This window comes from Muntiacus reevesi, chromosome 10 (assembly GCF_963930625.1).
Source record: "Muntiacus reevesi chromosome 10, mMunRee1.1, whole genome shotgun sequence".
In the NCBI taxonomy this organism is placed as follows: domain Eukaryota; kingdom Metazoa; phylum Chordata; class Mammalia; order Artiodactyla; family Cervidae; genus Muntiacus; species Muntiacus reevesi.
This window is the reverse complement of record NC_089258.1, coordinates 67,974,441-67,985,109: the sequence shown is the minus strand read 5'-3', so window position 1 is coordinate 67,985,109 and position 10,669 is coordinate 67,974,441.

Sequence of the window (10,669 nt, the reverse complement as noted above, 5' to 3'; positions counted from 1 at the left end):
CTCAAAGAACTAATACATAACACCAAATTCTCTTGACTACAGTGCAGTTAATTTAGAGGTTAATAGTGAAACTTTAAAAATAACTCAAGGGTCAAAGATGAAGTAAAGGAAATTTAAAATTCCATAAAATATAATTTAGAAAAACTGGTTATGAAAATACATATAAAATCATGTAAATAAAATACCTATTTTTTTTTTTGCCACACCTTGCAGCATGTGGGGTCCCATGGTGCCCCGACCAGGGACTGAACCCCACACCCCTACATTGGAAGCACGGAGTCTTAAACACTGGACCGCCAGGAAAATCCACGTGAAATATCTAGAACAGCCAAAACCATTTTGAGAAACAAGAACAAAGAGTACATTTTCTTCCCTATGTCATAATTTAACTTAAAATGCAGTTTTCAAGACAGTGTAGTTTAGGAGGAGTAAGGATGAACATGTAGATCAATGAACAGAATTGAGAGTCCAGAAATAAATCCTTACAGTCATCAAAAGTAGTGAGGCAATTCATTAAGGGAAGAACTGTTCAAAAAATGGTGTTGGGAAAGTGATATCCACATGCAAAAGGGTGAACTGAGTTGCTTACCTCCCATCATACACAAAAATTCAGTAACAGTGGATCAAACAAACTTTAAGAAGAAAACACAGAACTCCTTTGAGAATGGGTTAGGTCAAGATTTTGTCAATAATATTAAAAAAACTCACCACTCAGTAAGACAACCCAGTTAGAACATGGGCAGAGGATGTGAATAGACATTTCACTAAAGAAGATACACAAATAGCTAACAGCTAGCAAGTACGTGAAAAGATCAACATAATTAGTTATTAGGGAAATGCAAACTAAAAATGCATTGAAATACCACTTCATACTCATAAGAAAAAGTATAATGACATAACAAATACTGGTGAGAATGTGGAGAAACTGGAGCCCTCATACATTGCTACCAATTAATTTTAAAAGGTGCAGCCACTTTGGAAAACTTGACAACTTCATGAACGTAAATTAACTATGCTCCAGCAATTACATTTGTTCATATCTTCCCCAAAGAAAACACATATCCCCACCAAAACATGCATGCAAATGTTCATTAATTATAGCCCCAAACTGGAAACATTCTAAATATCCGTTACCTGCTCAGTGGCTAGACAAAAATGTTATAGGGTGGCAAACCACCACTAATAAAAAAGAAGTGAACTGAAACATACAACATGGATGAACTTCAAAATAGGCTAATGAAGAAGCCAGACATGAGACACTACACATATTTCAATTTCTAGGAGATGCCTAAAAAAGGCAAATTTATGAAGACAAGTAGATCAGTGGTTGCCTAGCGAGTGGGAATGGGAATTAACAGTAAATGGCCACAAAGGTACCTGTTAGAATGAAGAAAATGATCTAAAACTGGTTTATGGTCATAATTGCTCCTTTTGGTAGATTTACCAAAAATCTTTACCCTTGAAATGGGAAAATTCCATATGTAAAATATACCTCAATGAAGCTGTTCTTAGAAATAAAACTTGTGCAATGCAACCAAACCAGGCTTTACAGGACAATTTATAACTAAATGCTTGTAATAGAAGAACAGCTAAAAATTAATTGAGCTGTTTACTATCTCATAAAAGTTAGAAGATTAACAGCAAATATTAAAAAAAATTTTTTTAATTAAGAGCAAATATCAAAAGACTCAAAATATCAACAGAATGAAAGCCACTTCAAAAGATAAATAAAATGAAGGAAAGCATCCAGGGAGCACACAAAAAAAGCATGAATTTGCAAAAAGAAATGATTAAAACATTTAGACGGTAGTATGCATAGTACTTGCCAATAACTTGGTTGGATGGCATCACTGACTCAATGACATGAATTTGAGGAAGCCTGGAGATAGTGATGGACAGAGAAGCCTCAGTTCAGTTCAGTTCAGTTGCTCAGTCGTGTCCGACTCTGTGCGACCCCATGAATCACAGCACGCCAGGCCTCCCTGTCCATCACCAACTCCCGAGGCTTACTCAAACTCACGTCCATCGAGTTGGTGATGGCATCCAGCCATCTCATCCTCTGTCGTCCCCTTCTCCTCCTGCCCCCAACCCCTCCCAGCATCAGGGTCTTTTCCAATGAGTCAACTCTTCGCATGAGGTGGCCAAAGTATTGGAGTTTCAGTTTCAGCATCACTCCTTCCAATGAACACCCAGGATTGATCTCCTTTAGGATGGACTGGTTGGATCTCCTTGCAGTCCAAGGGACTCTCAAGAGTCTTATCCAACACCACAGTTCAAAAACATCAGTTCCTCGGTGCTCAGCTTTCTTCACAGTCCAACTCTCACATTCATACATGACCACTGGAAAAACCATAGCCTTGACTGGACAGACATTTCTTGGCAGAGTAATGTCTCTGCTTTTTAATATGCTATTTAGGTTGGTCATAACTTTGCTTCCAAGGAGTAAGCGTCTTTTAATTTCATGGCTGCAATCACCATCTGAGTGATTTTGGAGCCCCCAAAAATAAAGTCTGACACTGCTTCCACTGTTACCCCATCTATTTCCCATGAAGTGATGAGACCAGATGCCATGATCTTAGTTTTCTGATTGTTGAACTTTAAGCCAACTTTTTCACTCTCACTTTCATCAAGAGGCTTTTTAGTTCCTCTTCACTTTCTGCCGTAAGGGTCTGAGGAGGCCTTACAAATAGCTGTGAAAAGAAGCGAAAAGCAAAGGAAAAAAGGAAAGATATTCCCATCTGAATGCAGAGTTCCAAAGAATAGCAAGGAGAGGTAAGAAAGCCTTCCTCAGCGATCAATGCAAAGAAATAGAGGAAAACAACAGAATGGGAAAGAAGAGAGATCTCTTCAAGAAAATTAGAGAGACCAAGGGAACATTTCATGCAAAGATGGGCACAATAAAGGACAGAAATGGTATGGACCTAACAGAAGCAGAAGATATTAAGAAGAGGTGGCAAGAATACACAGAAGAACTATACAAAAAAGATCTTCACAACACAGATAATCACGATGGTGTGATCACTCACCTAGAGCCAGACATCCTGGAATGTGAAGTCAGGTGGGCCTTAGGAAGCATCACTATGAACAAAGCTAGTGGATGTGATGGAATTCCAGCTGAGCTATTTCAAGTCCTGAAAGATGATACTGTGAAAGTCCTGCACTCAATATGCCAACAAATTTGGAAAACTCAGCAGTGGTCATAGGACTGGAAAAGGTCAGTTTTCATTCCAATCCCAAAGAATGCTCAAACTACCACACAATTGCACTCATCTCACACGCTAGTAAAGTAATGCTCAAAATTCTCCAAGCCAGGCTTCAGCAATACGTGAACTGTGAACTTCCAGATGTTCAAGCTGGTTTTAGAAAAAGCCGAGGAACCAGAGATCAAATTGCCAACATCCACTGGATCATCGAAAAAGCAAGAGAGTTCCAGAAAAACATCTATTTCTGCTTTATTGACTATGCCAAATCCTTTGACTGTGTGGATCACAGTAAACTGTGGAAAATTCTGAAAGAGATGGGAATACCAGACCACCTGACCCACCTCTTGAGAAACCTATATGCTAGTCAGGAAGCAACAGTTAGAACATGGACATGGACCAACAGACTGGTTCCAAATAGGAAAAGGAATACGTCAAGGCTGTATATTGTCACCCTGCTTATTAAACTGATATGCAGAGTACATCATGAGAAATGCTAGGCTGGAAGAAGTACAAGCTGGAATCAAGATTGCCGGGAGAAATATCAATAACCTCAGAGAAGCCTAGCATGCTGCAAATCATGGGGTCACAAAGAGTTGGACATGACTGAGCAACTGAACAACAACGCTAAATTTGAAAACAGAAGTAATGAACAAATGACTAGGATATTTTGACCTTATTAAACTGACCCAAGAATAGAGTCTACACAGACATAAAGAACAGACCTGCGGCTGCCAAGGGGGATGGGGGTGGGTGGGGGAGAGGTGGACTGGAAGTTTGACACTAGCAGATGAGAACTATTATATATAGAATGGATAAACAGGTTCTATTGTATATTCAATATCCTGTAATAAGCCGTAATGGAAAAGAAAAAAATGCAACCTGTTACTGTTAAAGAAATTGAATCACCCATTTAAATCTTACAAAGAATACACGAGGTACCAAAGTTCTTAGAAACATTATTCACAATAGCCAAAAAGTGGAAATAACCCAAATGTCCATCAGCTGGCAAAAAAAAAGAAAGAAAATATGGCGTATACATACAATGGAATACTATTCAACCATAAAAAGGACAGATTCTGATACATACTACAACACAGATGATCCTAGAAGACATGCTAAGTACAACAAAGTGAAGTCACTCAGTCATGTCCGACTCTTTGCGACCCCATGGACTGTAGCCTACCAGGAACCTCAGTCCATGGGATTTTACAGGCAAGAATACTGGAGTGGGTTGCCATTTCCTTCTCCAGGGGATCTTCCCAACCCAGGGATCGAACCCGGGTCTCCCGCATTGTAGGCAGGCACTTTACCCAGGCACAAAAAAGCAAATATTGTTTTCATTCCACTTATATGAGGTACCTGGAATTGTCAAATTCATAGATAAAGAAAGTAAAATAGAGATTCCTAGGGACTGGGGAAGAACGGAATGGGGAGTTACTTTTTAATGCCTGGTGTGTTTGGAATGACAAAAATATCCTGGAAATAGATGGTGGCACATCACGGTGAATGTACTCAATGCCACTGAATTGTACACTTTAAAATGGCTAAAATGGTAAATTCTGTTATGTATATTTTACAACAATAATAAAACACTTTTTTTAGAATCAGCTTTTATAGTCATATATGCAGAAGAAAAACACCTGCTAGGATTTTGACCAGGACTGCAGTACCTATCACTGGGGAAGAATAGATGCTTTCACATAGAGTATTCCAGTCCATGGAGATGGCACATACCCCTTTCAAGTCTGACTTTCTCTCAGCATCATCCTATACTATTTGGTGTATAAATCTTGCCATCTAACATTGTTTTTTTGTGTATCTTTTTGTCCCTCAACAATCTCAACACTTGGAATCCTACACATGTGGGAACCAGGAGAAACTTTAAAAATCATCTAGCTATCTCCTTCCTCCCACCTTTTCCAGACTGGTAGATTGTGGTCCAATTTTCATGTATTTGCCAACAGTTTCAATCTTCTGTCTCCAGCCACCATTTGTCCTCTGAACTCCAGACTGCTTCTGCAGCCCCTCAGCCAGGATGCCCCACGGTCCCTGAGTCTGAGCACATCCAGGACTCGGTTCAGCACCTCCCCAACCTCGTCCTCCTCCAGGCTCCCCTGACCCGGTGAAACACATTATCCTGCTGCCAGGAACACAGTTTGGAGAGGCCCCTTGCCACTTCCTACAGCCTCCCACCACCACCTCAAACATCAAGGCTGGTAGTTTCCACTGCCTCATTCACAAAATCTTTCCAAGTCCCCTCTGCCTCCTTAGTTTAACTGTCTCATAACTCTCAGTGGACCCCTTGCAAAAGCCTCCTTATTAAACCCCCAAGTCTGTTCTTTCCTTGTTTCAATCTGCAGCCAGAATGACCTTTAAAAAAATGCTACTTTCTGATTTATAGTATTTCCTTTCCTGAGAGCCTTCCAGCAGTTCTCCACTTTGAAGAAAAAAAAATTACTGTTATTATAGTTAACACTTATAGAAAATTTATTATGTCCCAGGACCTGTTCATGGACTTTATACATAGTAACTCAGTTAATCCTCATAACTCTAAATATTCCCATTATACAGATAAGAAAACTGAGGCTCAGAAAACCACCTCCAAGGTTTTTGCATCAGCTCTTGCCCCATCCTGTTTCTTTTAGGCAGGATACAGTTGGGCGCTAATTTTTTTAATCCAATTTAACACTCTGTCTTTAACCGGGAATATTGAGAGTATTTGCATTTAATTGTGATTATCAGTACAGTTAGGTTTACATCTGTCATCTTGCTATTTGTTTTCTATTTGTCTCATACATTATTTTTTTCTTAATTCTTCTGGATTAATGGAATATTTTTTATTCCATTTATCATTTTAGTGGCTTACTAGCTTATAATTTTGTTACTCTAACTGGTAGTTTTAGGATTTGTGGTATGCTTTTAACTTGAAACAATGTCTTCAAATAGTATTACACCATGCCACATACAGAATTAGAACCTTATATTTGTTTATCCCCACCCAAACTTTGTACTATTGTCACACATGTTGCTTTTGCACATATTAAAAATCATATGATATTACTTTTGTTTAGACAAAATTATTATTTAAAGAGATAGAAATAATAATGTTTAAGACTTTTATATATGTATTTGCTTGTTTAAATGTAGACTATTTCTGGGACTCCTCATATCTTTGTTTAGGTTCATATTTCCCTTTGGTATAATTATTCTTCTACCCTAAAGGCTTACTTGTAGTGCAAGTCTTCTGCTGAGCAATTCCTTCAGCTTCTGTATGTCTTAAAAAAGAGCCCATGATTCTTTTATTTTGTGTGTGTGTGTGTGTGGCCCTGCCTTGTGGCTTGTGGGATCTTAGTTCCCTAACCAGGGATCGAACCTGGGCCCTCGGCAGTGAAAGCACCGAGCCCTAACTGCTGGACCACCAGCGAATTCCCTCATGATTCATTTTTTGAAAGATATTTTCACCAGGTATAGACTTCTATTACCCACAGTCTCAGGGCCCGTAGGCCTCAAATTCCATCAATGGTGGGTAGGCTGTTGTCCCTTTGTGCTCAGGGTAGGGGCTGGGTGTTAGGTTTTCTGGGGTCCCTGTGCCCCCTTGGCTTGCCATCGTCCCCGCATACATGCATCAGAGAGCCTTTCTCCAGGCTCTGACGCCTTCTCCGGTTGGCCCCAGCTGTTGCTTGTGACTCTGGTGCTGAGCTCGTGGTAGGACCAGGTGAGATGTGTTTAGTCCCAATTCAGCCTCAAATCTCAGGCAGGCCCTTTGCACTCTGGCTTCAGGGCTGAGGTTTTCCTGGCATTCCTGTTCCTCCTACCTGTGGCCTCAAAATGCTGCCTTGTAACTGCGGTGGTCTGGGGTGGTTGTTTTCCACACACACCCCCCAGGAGAGCAATCACCTGGTATCTGTTTCTGCCCCACCACCAAGAGCAGAGACTTCTGGCTTCTAACCGCCCCCTCAGGCAACAAGTCTTTGCCCGCGTTCTAGGAGAGGCGGATGGATTTTGCTTCTGCTGCTTCTCCAGAAAGTACCATCCCCAGCATGCCATGACTTGGGCTCTGCAGAGGAGAGGGAGTCCGGGAAGCCTGTGGGACTTTGAGTTTGTTCCTCCACAGCCACCAGTTACCTCCTCAATCCTCCACAGCCACCAACCACCTTCACAGCCACCAATCACCTCCTCAGTCCTCCACAGGAACCAATCACCTCCTCAATCCTCCACAGCCACCAATCACCTCCTCAATCCTCCACAGGAACCAGTCACCCCCTCAGTCTCCACAGCCACCAGTCACCTCCTCAGTCCTCCACAGGAACCAATCACCCCCTCAGTCTCCACAGCCACCAATCACCTCCTCAGTCCTCCACAGGAACCAATCACCTCCTCAATCCTCCACAGGAACCAGTCACCCCCTCAGTCTCCACAGCCACCAGTCACCTCCTCAGTCCTCCACAGGAACCAATCACCTCCTCAGTCTCCACAGGCACCAATCACCTTCACAACCACCAATCACCACCTTCACAGCCACCAATCACCTCTGCGTTTGTGGAGGTCAGCACCGAGCTCTCTCCTCTTCAGGGACGCCTGGTAAAGGTGGAGGGCGAAGAGCTCTGAGGTAAGTGAGACCTCCCTTTGTGTCTGAGGACCAGCTTCGAGGCACATAATCTGTGCATCACAGACAGCGGTCCTTGCAGCTGCTCTCAGGCTCTGCCATCACCATCTTGAGTTCTTTATTTTTGAGCAAAATTTCTCGTACTTTCCTTTTGCACTAAGACCCACAGGTGAAGTAGCCAGTCCTGTTTCAAAGTGATGTGGTAGCCCATGCTTGGCCTTTACAGATGCTAGAATCTTCGCTGAGTTTTTCTTATCGACTTCTAGAGCTGCTGCCTTTTGTCCTGTCCATGTGGAATGGAGAACAGTCTGTCCTGTCGCTCCTCCCAGTGGATTATCTTTAGAGTTCAGTTTCTGTGGTTGCCTTGCAGCCTCTGAGGGCTCAAAAACGTTGCCATTGTGTCTTTCATCAAGCTGTTTGTTAGGGTAGGAGAAACATTTTTTGTAGGTTTCTAAGGGAATTTTTTTTCACATCCTAAGTGGAAGTCCAGAACTGCTGTATGGTTCAAAACTTGCCCTTTTCAGGATCTCAAAATTTCAGCCAACAGAACAATTATCTGAGGCTAGTCTTCCCTCTCCCACCCTGGCTCCCCACCCCGCACCCCTACCTTAAAAGGGAATATCACATTTCTTTTAAAATTTCCTACGGAAAAAAGATGGTTTTATGTTTTTTATTTTCTCTTCTGCCCTCAACAAAATATGTGTTAGCGTCACTGTCAGTAGTAGAACAACCTGAAATGACAATTACAGTATTTTGATAATAAGCAGCTATGGTATCATTAAACCCAGTTACTCAATGGATCTCCCCCATTAGCTCATAACAGAGGAAGAAAGTTACAAAGTGAAGTATGAACAGAGAGGAGGAGTAATAAAATTAGGGGAATTCTCTAAATAAGGATATGTGGCTTGTGTGCTAGAGATAAATAGGTAATATAGTACACATGTTGACTGCACACTCTTTCTAAATACTCGTGCCAGCTACAAATTGGCATGTGCCATCTACCTCCACAAGGATTAAATCATGAGCTGCTGCAGCTGTTGACTTTCAACACCCCCTGAAAAGAGCTCAGGGTGAAAACAGGTATGACCCACTCTGTGTTCTGGGAAAAACTGGCAGAACAGGTCTTCAAATAGTTAGATATCTTCAGAGGATTTTATGAGCCCAATTCTTGCATCTCCTCATAATTAGAAAAATGCTGACATCATTAATGGTGAGACCTGCTCCCCATGACTAGCAGCAAGCTTCTGACAAAATGTGAGCTTGACTGCACTGAGTCCTTCACTGAGATCATGTATGACACTGACCTCCCCCCCTGCCTCTTGGTAGCGATTTCTCAGCACAATTTGAAATGCTGTCTCCTGAGCTTTAGTCCTTATTTTGCTCCCAAATAAAAACATAACCCACAACTCTCATGTTGTGCTCTTTTTTCAGTTGATACTCAGACTCTTCATTAGTATACTAAAGATGAATGTCTGCTAAATTTTTCAGTATCGCTCCTTCACTGAAGGATATTATTAAAAACAATGATACATACATAGGCTAAGTTGAAATAGGATTCAAGTTAGTTTTCCCTCAGGCTATTCTTTTCTAAAAACTCTAAAGCATTTTAAGTCACACTTATCTTATAAATCACTTGACAAGTTACAAGTCTGTTTCTTTTTTTGTCTTAAGCTGGTGATATCTTTAAACATTCTATTATGGAAAATTAAACAAAAGTAGAAATAAGAGTATAAGGTGCTTCAATGTATCTTTTACTTAAATTTAATATTTATTCATCTATATCCCTACTTACTATCCCACTCTGATTATTTTGAAGCAGATTTTGACCATAATTCCTATCATATTGTAGTATGTATCTTTAAAGGCTTTCTTTTTTCCCTCACCTAACCACTATACCATCATCACATCTAGAAAAAAATAACTCTTTAATCATATGTTTCTAATTTTTCTAACTCATTGCAAGAAGACTACAATATAAGAGAATGGTATTATTAACCAAGAATCTGAAGATTTAAGGCATCTGTGGTTTCCCTAAATTAAGAATTAGCTTTTATCACCAAGGAAACAATTAACCATCTGTTTTTAGCACTTTAGCTGTACATGCAACTTACACTGTTTTTTTCTTTGTGTTAAAGACAAATGTATTGTCAGGCAAAGAAATGGCCTTAAAGTTTTTATGTTAAAAATCAGGGATTAGAGGGTTGGAGGAATATTTATCCCACAAATTTTAGGACCTATTTGTTAATGTCTGGAATTTTAGCTTTTTAAAAAAAAACAACACAGATCTTTTAAAAATGGTATTCTTTTCTGCAGCCAGTATCCTTGGAAATGGATGTGGGTGGACAACTGAAATGGATGTGGATGGACAACTGAAATTGTGATTAGAACAGGTAAATATGGAAATGTTTGGATTTCTTTTTCTTTTTTTTTTGGATTTTTTTTTTCTTTTCCATTTCTCTTTGCATTTGAATCTATTTAAAAGAATAATGGAAGCTTCCCAAGTCTTTGAAAGGGATCCTGATTAAGAGGTGTCAACAGCTAGAGGAACCAAAGAATCCGGAAAAGTTAAGTCATTCCTAAGGACAAAGGTTTTTATATTGCTGGGGACAATTCTCTGAATATTGCTTGTACTAGAGTTAGTTATTGCCGCATAACAAATTTCCACAAAACAGTATAGCTTAAAACAATGTGTATTCTCTCTCCCACCATTTCCATGGGTCTGGAATTCTGGAGCACCTTAGCTGAGTGGTTCTGGCTCAGGATCTCTGATTAGGCTGCAGTCAAGGTGTCAGCCAGGCCTGCAGTCTCTGGATAAAACTGAAGCTGGAGGATTCTCCCCAAGCTCACTTACAGAGCTGTT